The following is a 10,584-nucleotide window of genomic DNA, read 5'->3' on the forward strand; positions in this document are numbered from 1 at the left end:
ACTTGTGGGACCGAAGAAAGATCTTCTTATATTAAAAGACTTTTTATGAGCAAATATATAAGTAAGAGTGTCGTTTTTTTGCTCCTCACTGCGAGGATTAAAGTTCAACTACTTGAATTTGATATGGCTGAGCATCTGGTAAAAATATTACTTATTGCGAAAGTCATTTACATGTAGCGCTTTATTTAGTGAGCGGTTTGTCAGTATTTATTTCGGTACAATTTTGATGTAAAGAGTAATATTACTATTTCGCCTATAGGCGTAGATAGAATCTTTATTTTTCTAGTCCTCTTCTACATAGAATACGTTGTAGATGTGTGGTATTGTTAAATTAAATTAATAAACAGTCTCAATGTCTCACAAAAATGTCTCATTTATTTCAAACTATCAATTTTAGTTTTAATTGTGTGGTGAGTAATCTATTGCCTTTTCATTTTTCTTACCTCTTTTTTTTCATTTTTAATCAATTTTTTTTTACATTCTCATTTTTGAGAATGTAATGTAATTGTCCAAATTTTCGATCTCTGGTTTTTAATGGATCTTTACGTTTCGACACTCGCAGAATCTAAAAATCATAAAATTTCATCGGTGTCTGTCTGTCCGTATGTATGGTTACCTGAATTTTGTAGCCACGCTAACTTTTGAAGGATTTGTCCAATCGAGTCCGCATTTGATACACTTCTGAAGTTAATTGGGCGCATTTTCAAAATTCTGAAAACTTTTTGAAATTTAAAAAAATTTTGTGGAAGTTTCTTATAGACGGGTGAAAGACTTGCAAATTATCTAAATAAAATTTTTTTTTTTGATGAAAATTAGAAAAGTTATATATTTTTCAAAAATTTGAAAATTTGTCAAAAAATATAAAAAATAATTTTTTTCGTAAATCCAAAAATCTCATTCAAAATTCTTACTAGATACCAAATATATTTCAAAACTTTTCTAGCCGATTTTTTCGATTTGCCCAAAATAAAAAAAATTATAGCATTTTCAAAATTTTCAAATTTTTTTTCTTAATATTATAAAAATTGTTGTCAAAGTTTCTTATAGATAGGTAAAAGACTTGCAAATTATCCAAATAAAATGTTTAATTTTGATGAAAATTATAAAAGTTACTTTTCAAAATTTTTAAAATTTTCAAAAAATAGAAAAATTTAATTTTTTTTACATCCAAAAATTTCATTCAAAAGATTCACTAGATACCAAATATATTTCAAAACTATTCTAGCTAATCACAACAACCGCAGAATCACAACAACCGCAGCAGGGCCCTATTACGATCAGAAAAAATAAAATGTGATCATTATTTTGCAATATCAGAATAAGCAGTACCAGACCAAGATACACAAAAAAAAATGGTAATGACATTTGATATAAGAGTTTTTAACATAGAATGTAGAAAATTGCGCATTGTGGTCTGTGCACAAATGTGGAGGGTAATGCAAAGACCGAGCGCGGAGCGCGAGATAAATATATTATCGAGCGCGAAGCGCGAGAAACAACAGTTGCGCGCCCTAGGCGCGCTCAAACTAGCGAGCCGCGCGCGATGCACGCCATGAGGATGTGCCCGCGAAGCGGGCGGATTTTTTTTCTTGCAACACTTTATGGTGGTTGTCAAAATTTGATTGCTGGATTCTTGGTTTTATTATCAGGAATTCTATACATTAATTATGTTGGACGTTAAATAGGATTTTAAACTTAATTTCAACCAAATTTAACCCTCAAAGTGCATACATGGTCAAAACCATGGTAAAGTGCATCGTGGGTGTTCAGCACCGCAGCCTATTTAATCAGGTATTGTTTAACCTCTATTGAATATTTTGTCACAATAAAATTATCCGATATAGTGTAAGGTATCTTCTACAAGGTAGAGTTGATTTTTTTGACATTTTATTTATTTTAAGTTTGTTAAGAAAATGATCGAAAAACTGAAAAAAACGGGTTTTTTACTTAAAAATTCATAACTCACGTAATTTTAATTATTTTAACCTGAAAACTTATGACTACTTTTGAAATAGTTTTATTTTATAAAAACTGAGGAAATTTGACATGTAATACTATAAAAATACAATAATTTGAAAAAAGAGACATATGTAACTATATTTTAACGGCGCTGCCGTAAGTTATAAGCTGTCTACAAAGAGAAAATGTATAAAATAATCGAAAAAAAAATTATTTCACTTCATATGATATACCTTCGTTATAAATTAAACAAAAATCAATAACATTTCAACGAAAAAATTTGCTTTAAAAGTACTTTTGAGACCCTACCAGTTTTTTACATCTTCACTCCAGCAGCTGTTGCCATTGTCCCCAATCTTGGAAACTTTTTAAACTGCGCTTGCGTCGCGCCGAACATCCGATTGGTCACTGTTTACGCGCTGATTTTAAATTATACAGGGTCTATAAAAAGTACCGGGATGGTTGGATATTTCCTCAGGTAAAATCTTTTTCAAAAAAGTGAAGGTTATTCCTGAAGTAAATTCCAACTAGGGATTCAATGGTGACCTTCATTTTGACTTTGAAGCTGACCTTCATGGCTTTTTGAAGGTCAACTTTGTTTTTTTTTAAATGGAAACCCCTTTTTTACGTTTGCAATCGATAGAGTGGAAAATTCTACGTTCAGGTATGTACCCAAGCCATAGGTCAATTGTAACGTTCAAGGTCAGTTACAGGTTATTTGAAATTAACAAAGTTTTCCAAGAATTCAGTGTAATTCCTGAAGTAAATTTCAACGAGGAATTCAATGGTGACCTTCATTTTGACTTTGAAGCTGACCTTCATGGCTTTTTGAAGGTCAACTTTGTTTTTTTTAAAAATGGAAACCCCTTTTTTACGTTTGCAATCGATAGAGCGGAAAATTCTAGGTTCAGGTACGAACCCAAGTCATAGGTCAATTGTAACGTTCATGGTCAGTTAGAGGTTATTTGAAATTAACAGTTTTCCAAGAGGTCAGTGTAACTTCTGAAGTAAATTTCAATGAGAAATTCATTGGTGAGCTCTGTATTGATCCTGGTTACAGGCTTTTGAATATTGTAAAATCATAAGGAAATGTTTCATTAAAAGTTCCAGGTGTTCTGGTGAGAGTTCTGTTCCTCACCGAAGAGTTATATAGTCCTATACCGTTTTTCGATGCCTAAGTCAATACCTAAGGCGATACTATAAGTCCTATACCGTGTTTCCATGCGAATATTACGAATCGAAACTAAATTTACGTATTACGTGTGCTTACTTACTATCTTTCGCTAAAAGATTATTATGGCGCAAGCTAAACTTTCGGAACGAGAGAGGGTATCTGTATTGACGATGCGTGGTTGGGGAGATCGAGTTCGGTCTTATGATCGTTTGCTTTTCGTTTTGCTTTTCTTATGATCGTTCGTTTGCTTTTTAATCGCACTTTTCGTAATGGAGAAGGGTTAAATCCTGTCTCAAAATCAACAATTAAAAGAGCTGTAATGCGCTTTAAGAATCATGGATCTATCAAAGACTTTCAGAGAACTGGTCAGCCGAGCTAGTGATGAGCGTGACGTTGCTCCTGAGACAGTGCGAAATATTTTAAAAAGCATTAATTTCCATCCTTACAAAGTTCACCTGGTACAAGAGTTCAATGAAGACGATCCTGATCGTCGGGTTGAATTTTGTGAAATTATGATGGACATAATTGATAGAGATCCTCTTTTCTTGTACAATACAGTATTTTCAGATGAATCTACTTTCACTTTAAAAGGTGGAGCTAACAGGCCGGTGTCTTGAATGATACATTGATAGGCTCTTTCTTCGTCGATGGTAATCTCAATGCCCGTGCATATGAAGAGCTTCTCAGAAACCAAATTGAAGTTCGAGCATATTTGGATACTCAGTTCTCTCAAAGGTGGATTGGAAGAAGGGGTGAAATCGAGTGGCCTGCTAGATCTCCTGATTTGACGCATCTCGACTATTTTGTTTGGTGTTATTTAAAGAGCAAAGTATACTCAACGCAACTGCAAAGCTTAGACGAATTGCAGAATCGGATTCTGCAACAGGCTACATTGATTGATAGGGAAATGATTCGTGATACTGTAACTCATTTTTCCAATCGCATAGCTTTTTGTCAAGAAGCTAAAGGTCTTCAGTTCGAACATATTCACTGAAGCGTGAGAGGCAAGGGGACTCACGCCAACCAAGCACCCCGAAACGTGAGAGGCAAGGGGACTCACGCTAATCAAGCACCCAAAGGGAACAGAATTTACTACGTCCACGTCATTGTTCCTGGTTAATGCTAAACGTAAATGTAAACTGCTTGGAAAAACCTTGAAAAAACCTTGAAGATCATCACCAAGATCAGTACAGAGCTCACCAATGAATTTCTTGTTGGAATTGAGTTCAGGAATTACACTGTCCTCTTGGGAAACTGTTAATTTCAAATAACCTCTAACTGACCTTGAACGTTACAATTGACCTATGACTAGGGTACGTATCTGAACGTAGAATTTTTCGCTCTATCGATTGCAGATGTAAAAAAAGGGGTTCACATAAAAAAAAACAAAGTTGACCTTCAAAAAGCCATGAAGGTCAAACTCAAGGTCAAAATTAAGGTCACTATTAAATTCCTCGTTGAAATTTACTTCAGGAATTATACTGACATCTTGGAAAACTTTGTTAATTTCAAATAACCTCTAACTGACCTTGAACGTTACAATTGACCTATGACTTAGGTACGTACCTGAACGTAGAGTTTTCCGCTCTATCTATTGCAGATGTAAAAAAGGGGTTTTCCATTAAAAAAAAGTTGACCTTCAAAAAACCATGAAGGTCAACATTAAGGTCAAAATGAAGGTGACTATTGAATTTCTCGTTGAAATTTACTTCAGGAATGACCTTCACTTTTTTGAAAAATATTTTACCGGAGGAAATATCTAACCATCCCGGGACTTTTTAGACACCCTGTATAATTATTCAGATTTAATATTTATGATAAATAATAATTGGAAAATGCATCCAAAGTAATTTCTTGATCCTAAATTAGAATTTTTGAGTAACAGATGAAAAAATAATGTATTTTTCATGCAAAAACGTTATTAATTCTGACGGCAGAAAAAAAATTTTTCTTTAATTTAGAATTTTAAATGTTTCAACATATTAATAAAAAGGTAATAAGAAGATTCAGTATCAAGATAAAAATATTAGTTTCGATTGTATAAATATAATTTTATTGTCAGTGCAGTAATTAATTATTCCTAATTCAATTTGGAAATTTTAGTGATTTTATTTTAAGTAAAATTGTCGGAAATAAACAAAAATTTAATTTTAAAGTCCACAGAGATGAGATTAATCGTTGGCACAAAACAAAAATGATGTAATTCTCTGATCGCACAATTCATAACCTTTTTTTAATTTAAATCGATTTTTTGTCTCTGCCACTCCGCAATCTTATTTTAGGATTACCAAATTCTATTTGGGCATCTCTCAATAATTATTTATCATAAATATTAAGTCTGAATATTTATATAATTCAAAATCAGCGCGCTAACAGTGACTAATCGGGTTGACGGCGTGACGCAAGCGCAGTTTAGAAAGTTTCCACATTTGGGGACACTGTGCTGAACGACTTTACTTACATAATAGATTTTAGGCTTTTACGATGATTCATTTTGATAAAAAGAGATATTTCGTGTTTCACTCGTGTTAAAAACTACGAATTGTTTGCCGACGTTTCGTGATCATTGCAGTTCAAATCTTCAGGGTTGACCTAAAACTAAGGTATCAGGTAATGTTATTCTTAGGTATACTTTCTACGATGCCTATGATTGGCCAGAGCGCCCTACCGTGGGGACTGATCTAACTTGAATATAAATTATTTTCATCTGAAGTAATTTAAACATCCTTAAAAATTATTTTTGAAATTTTTTTAAAACTGCTAAATATCTTTTGAAATCAATAGCATTTCTTCTACGTTTTTTTAAAATTAAGCTTTATTCAAACCTTATATGGGCTTTTAAAAACTGCACAGTATGATTACACTAATTATGAAGCAGACAGAAAAAAAATGAAGCACAGATTTAAGTAGTTTTTGATAAAGACGAATTTAGATATCGAGGTTACATTCTTCTAGAAACGAAAATATGAGGAGGCGGGCTGAGATATTTGGTTCAGCGATGAACATTTCCATACTTTCCATATTTCCATATTTTCGTTTTCCTTTTCAGATTTTTGATTAGCTTGAGTCTTTGAGAGTCATAAGTACACTGAGAAAACTATATCGCACAAATTACAATATATATCGTAATTCATGCGTTATATATCATAATTATCGCATTATAATACCGCGAAATCATGATATCGTACATTGTTACATTTTGCGCTTTTGCTAAATTGTAATAAGTAAGTTCTAATTCGTCTACAATAATGTGATTCGCTTCGGAGGAAATTTATCAGTAAGTATATATATTTTTGTGTTTTCTGTCGTAGATTCTACATGTTTTAGTGAAATTTGCTCACTTCAGCGCGACGCAGTCGACGAGCTCAGAATTATTTTCCTAACCTCAATAAAACTCTCGCCGAAATATGTTTAATCATTAACAGTTGCAGGTCTTATCTGCAGCAAATTTTTAATTATCTCTGTGATTGTTTTAAATCTAGAGTCCCGATTTATAGCTCGAACTGACTCATACTCTGCCTTTTTCCCATTGCTGCTAAGGGCGCCGTAGCAGGCGACAGCAACAAAATTTAACTTCATTTTTGTCTGTGATATTAGTGCATTATAATATCGTAGGGCATTACCAGACTACATGGTTCAGGTCCTCTCGTTCATGGCCACATTTACATTTAGGATCATCGATGAAACCAATTGAGAGAGTGAGCCTGCTAAATTGTAATGGTTAGCCCGGTAACGGTTAATGATCGTGATGAATTTACGTTTAAACTTTTTATTGGCGTGCCACGGAGAATTGTGGTTCGAATTATATGAAGCACAATAAGTAACACCTTTGACCGTGCCTGACTCTTCATTTGCGATTCGAGTATTTAGTATGGAATCTTCCTTAAAGTATTTTTAGAAGTCGGTAAGAGGTATTTTGGAAATATCATAACTGTTCGAAGAAGTAGCAGCCTTGGCTGGAGCGTCGACCTCCTCATTTCCTCGGATCCCTCTGTGAGAAGGAATCCAATGACAGCTAATAGTCTTTGCATTTTCATTCGAGTAGATGAACTGAATAAATTTTTCTTTTATTTCAAGAATGTAGGAGTTAATTTTGACTTTGATTTTGTTGCTCTGGAGACTCTGCAAGGCACTCAGGGAGTCTGAGAACATGAGAAAGTTGGAGCCAGTATTTTGGTTTGCTATGCCGAGTGCGTCGCTTAAGGCAATACATTCTGCAGTGAATATAGATGCTGTTCGATACTTTTTTTTATGGTGATGTTCAATTTGGGACAAAACACGTTGACCCCACAACGTTGGCACCTGCTATTTTGCTACCATCGGTGAAAATCTCTATGGCGTTTTTATTACTGATTAAATTTTCAACTGCATAGTTGACATCAATATATTCTTTCAAACTTAGGCCGAATTTGGTGTCAACTGATATAGAGTTATAAAGTGTACTAAAGTCCTTTGTGTATACATGGAAGTTTATGTGATCAATTATATTATTTTTCATGTTTCTAACTGACGAGACGCATTCATAGAAATAGTCATTATGGACCCTTCCATAACATTCAAATGCGGTAAGGTAGCTTAAAAGAGCTGCATTTTTAAGCGATCTGCTGTTTGAGCAAATTTTGGATAAGTAACATTGAAAGAGAATTTTTGTGCAGTGAATTACTGAAGTGAGTTTAGATTCCGCAAGTAAGATGTTAGTGGCAGTTGAAATGCGGTATCCCAAGGGCAAAGCGTATGGCCGAATTTTGAATTTTTTTCGAGTTTGTCAAAGTTGAGTTTGCTATTTGAAAGATATATAAAGGAACCATATTCCATAATGGATCGAATAATGCTTCGCCCTGTAGTTTGAAGGATCATTTATAATCAAAGATTGCTCCCAAAAAGCATGCCGAATTTTTGGATTTTATAGTGTGACCATCGATAGTGATTTCAGCATTTCCGGGGGTTATCCTTTGGTTTTTAAAGTGAGCGAGAACAGTTTTAGAAGGAGTGATATCCAAACCCAATTCACGTAAATTATTGTTAATCTTTTGGATTGAGTTTTCTAAAATTTTACTATTTGCTTTCAATTTCTTGAATTTGATAAGCACGGCAATGTCATCAGCGAACTGCAAAACCGAAACTCTTTCCGGGAGATCTTCGGTAACACAGGCGACGTGGAGAATGTACAGTAAGGGACTGAGTACCCGTCCCTGTGGGACCCCCTTGAACACCATTCTTGGAAAATCGATATTGAAATCGGAAATTATAAATCTGGAATGCGTAAGATGTTTCACAAAGGCTACTAGGTTTTTCGGAAATCCAATATAGGCAAGTTTTTTAATGAGAATATTTATATTGAAATTATCAAAGGCGGCACAAACATCAAGAGAAGCGACTAAAACTTGTTTTTTCTTGAGAAAAGCTTAATTGATTTTTGCTTTAAAGTAGACTAAGTTATCTTCGCAGGATCTGCGTTTTCTAAAGCCGTTTTGACTATGGGGAATGAGATTGAAGTGTTCAGCCCACCACTGTACCCTGTTTTTTACCATAGTCTCTAACAATTTACACATTCACGAAGTGAGAGATATGGGACGAAGACCAACCCCGTCCGATTTCGGAATAAAGTGCACAAAAGAATTTTTCCAGCTTAGAGGATATTTAGACTTGGTGTACATTTCATTAAGTATATCTAAGAGTAATAACTTATATTGAATCGTCAGGTTGTTTAGAATATCAAAGTCAATTCCATCCATACCTGGAGCAGATTTGGTGTTTTTTTCTTCCAAAGCAACATTAAATTTTCTTTCAATTTCATTCAATCATTTTCTGAACATTCTGGGAACGTGCTGGGGTTTGAAGGGACCCAGAGAGGACACATTTTATTCACTACATTCATTATGTTATCTTGAGATTGTAGATTTTCTTTGTATTGAGAAGGAGTTACTTTAATCCATTTATTTTTAAAGACCTTGCATTTGTTCCAAACAAAAGTGGGGTTTGATCGAAAATCTATGCTCTTAGCAAATTTTTTTTTCTTTTGTTTGAAAGTTTTTTTTGCTACTGCGCATGCCTTTTATAATTTATCCAATCATTCAGATCTTGAGTGAAATTCCACTTTTTGAATGAAGCAGTGCGGAGCCTTTTTACACGAAAGCATTCAGAATCCCACCAGGCAGCAGGGTTACTGATTTTCTTCTGTCTATAATTTTTTTTTACACTGAGGAGTGCTTTTTTCAATCGAGTTTTTTATAATTTCAACAAATTTGTCGTATTTTTTGCAGGGGTTAAGTTTATCATATTCGATGGAAAAAAATTGAAGTAATAATTATCTAAAGATTCCGTGAACAGAGACCAATCAATACGTTTCGTTTTAATTTTGAATGTATTTTTCATGTAAATATTTTTGTGTGTGCTGTAGTTAACGAAAAGACGGTAATGGTCTGAACCCCAGGCCTCTTTAGCTGTGTTAACATAAATTTTATCGGCAATGTTTAGTGAAGAGAAAATAAGGTCAATGTTAGATTTAGTCATATATTGAGTGATAATATGAGTAAGCGTGTTATCATTGTGCAAAAAAAAGATTATGAGTATCAATTGAATTTCCAAGGTTTTCACCATTTTTATCAGTTGAGATGCAATTCCTGTGGGCGTTGAAATCGCCTATTAGTAAGCAATTTGTCTTGTTTACTGTATTATCTAGAAGAGTGTTCCATTTTTCTTGAGAACGATTGAGACCTGGGGTTCTATAGCAAACAAGCAAGTCAAGAGAAGGAGTTAAATTATTTAAATGAATGCCACACATTTCGATCTTTCCGGAAAAATACAAAGCCGGGCAAGTGTATTTCAACATTTTGTTTGAGCCATGATTCTACGCATACAAAAATATCAATACCTCACCAAGGTGCTGGGACAAAAGGTTTATTTTTTTGTTTGCAAAAGTGATTGCCAGCACTTGGAGTGAGAGCTGGTTTAGAATGGGGGGGGAGGGGCAAGCCACGGAAACTGCCTTGTCTACTCCTTCAACAAACGTGTCGTAACTATTCAAAGGGTTAGGTGACTCTAAATTTAATTTTTGATCTTTAATGAATTCTGATAAATTAGAAGAAAATTTGAACCAGTCCATTCTTTTTAAATTATGTTTATGGGAAGTGTAGACCGAAGATGAGAAGTGATTAGTGCGAGGTCGAGAACTGACTGAGAATTTCCAGGACGATTACGAAACGTGGGGTTGCCATTATTCAGACAAATGAAATCGGAATTATCTAAAGTAGAGCGGAGTTCAGAACCGTTATAATAATTTTGAAGGCTGCCCCAGGATGAGTGGTGACAATTAAAATCGCCACCTACAACCACAATGTTGTTCTTAACTGCGAGAACAGAGTCGAAGAAGCATCTGCTAGGAATTTTATTGTACGCTAAGGGTAATCTGTAGACAGAAACAAAGATATTAGGTCCTAGATACGGCATAT

Source organism: Belonocnema kinseyi, chromosome 2 (genome assembly GCF_010883055.1).
Source record: "Belonocnema kinseyi isolate 2016_QV_RU_SX_M_011 chromosome 2, B_treatae_v1, whole genome shotgun sequence".
NCBI classification, from domain to species: Eukaryota; Metazoa; Arthropoda; class Insecta; order Hymenoptera; family Cynipidae; genus Belonocnema; species Belonocnema kinseyi.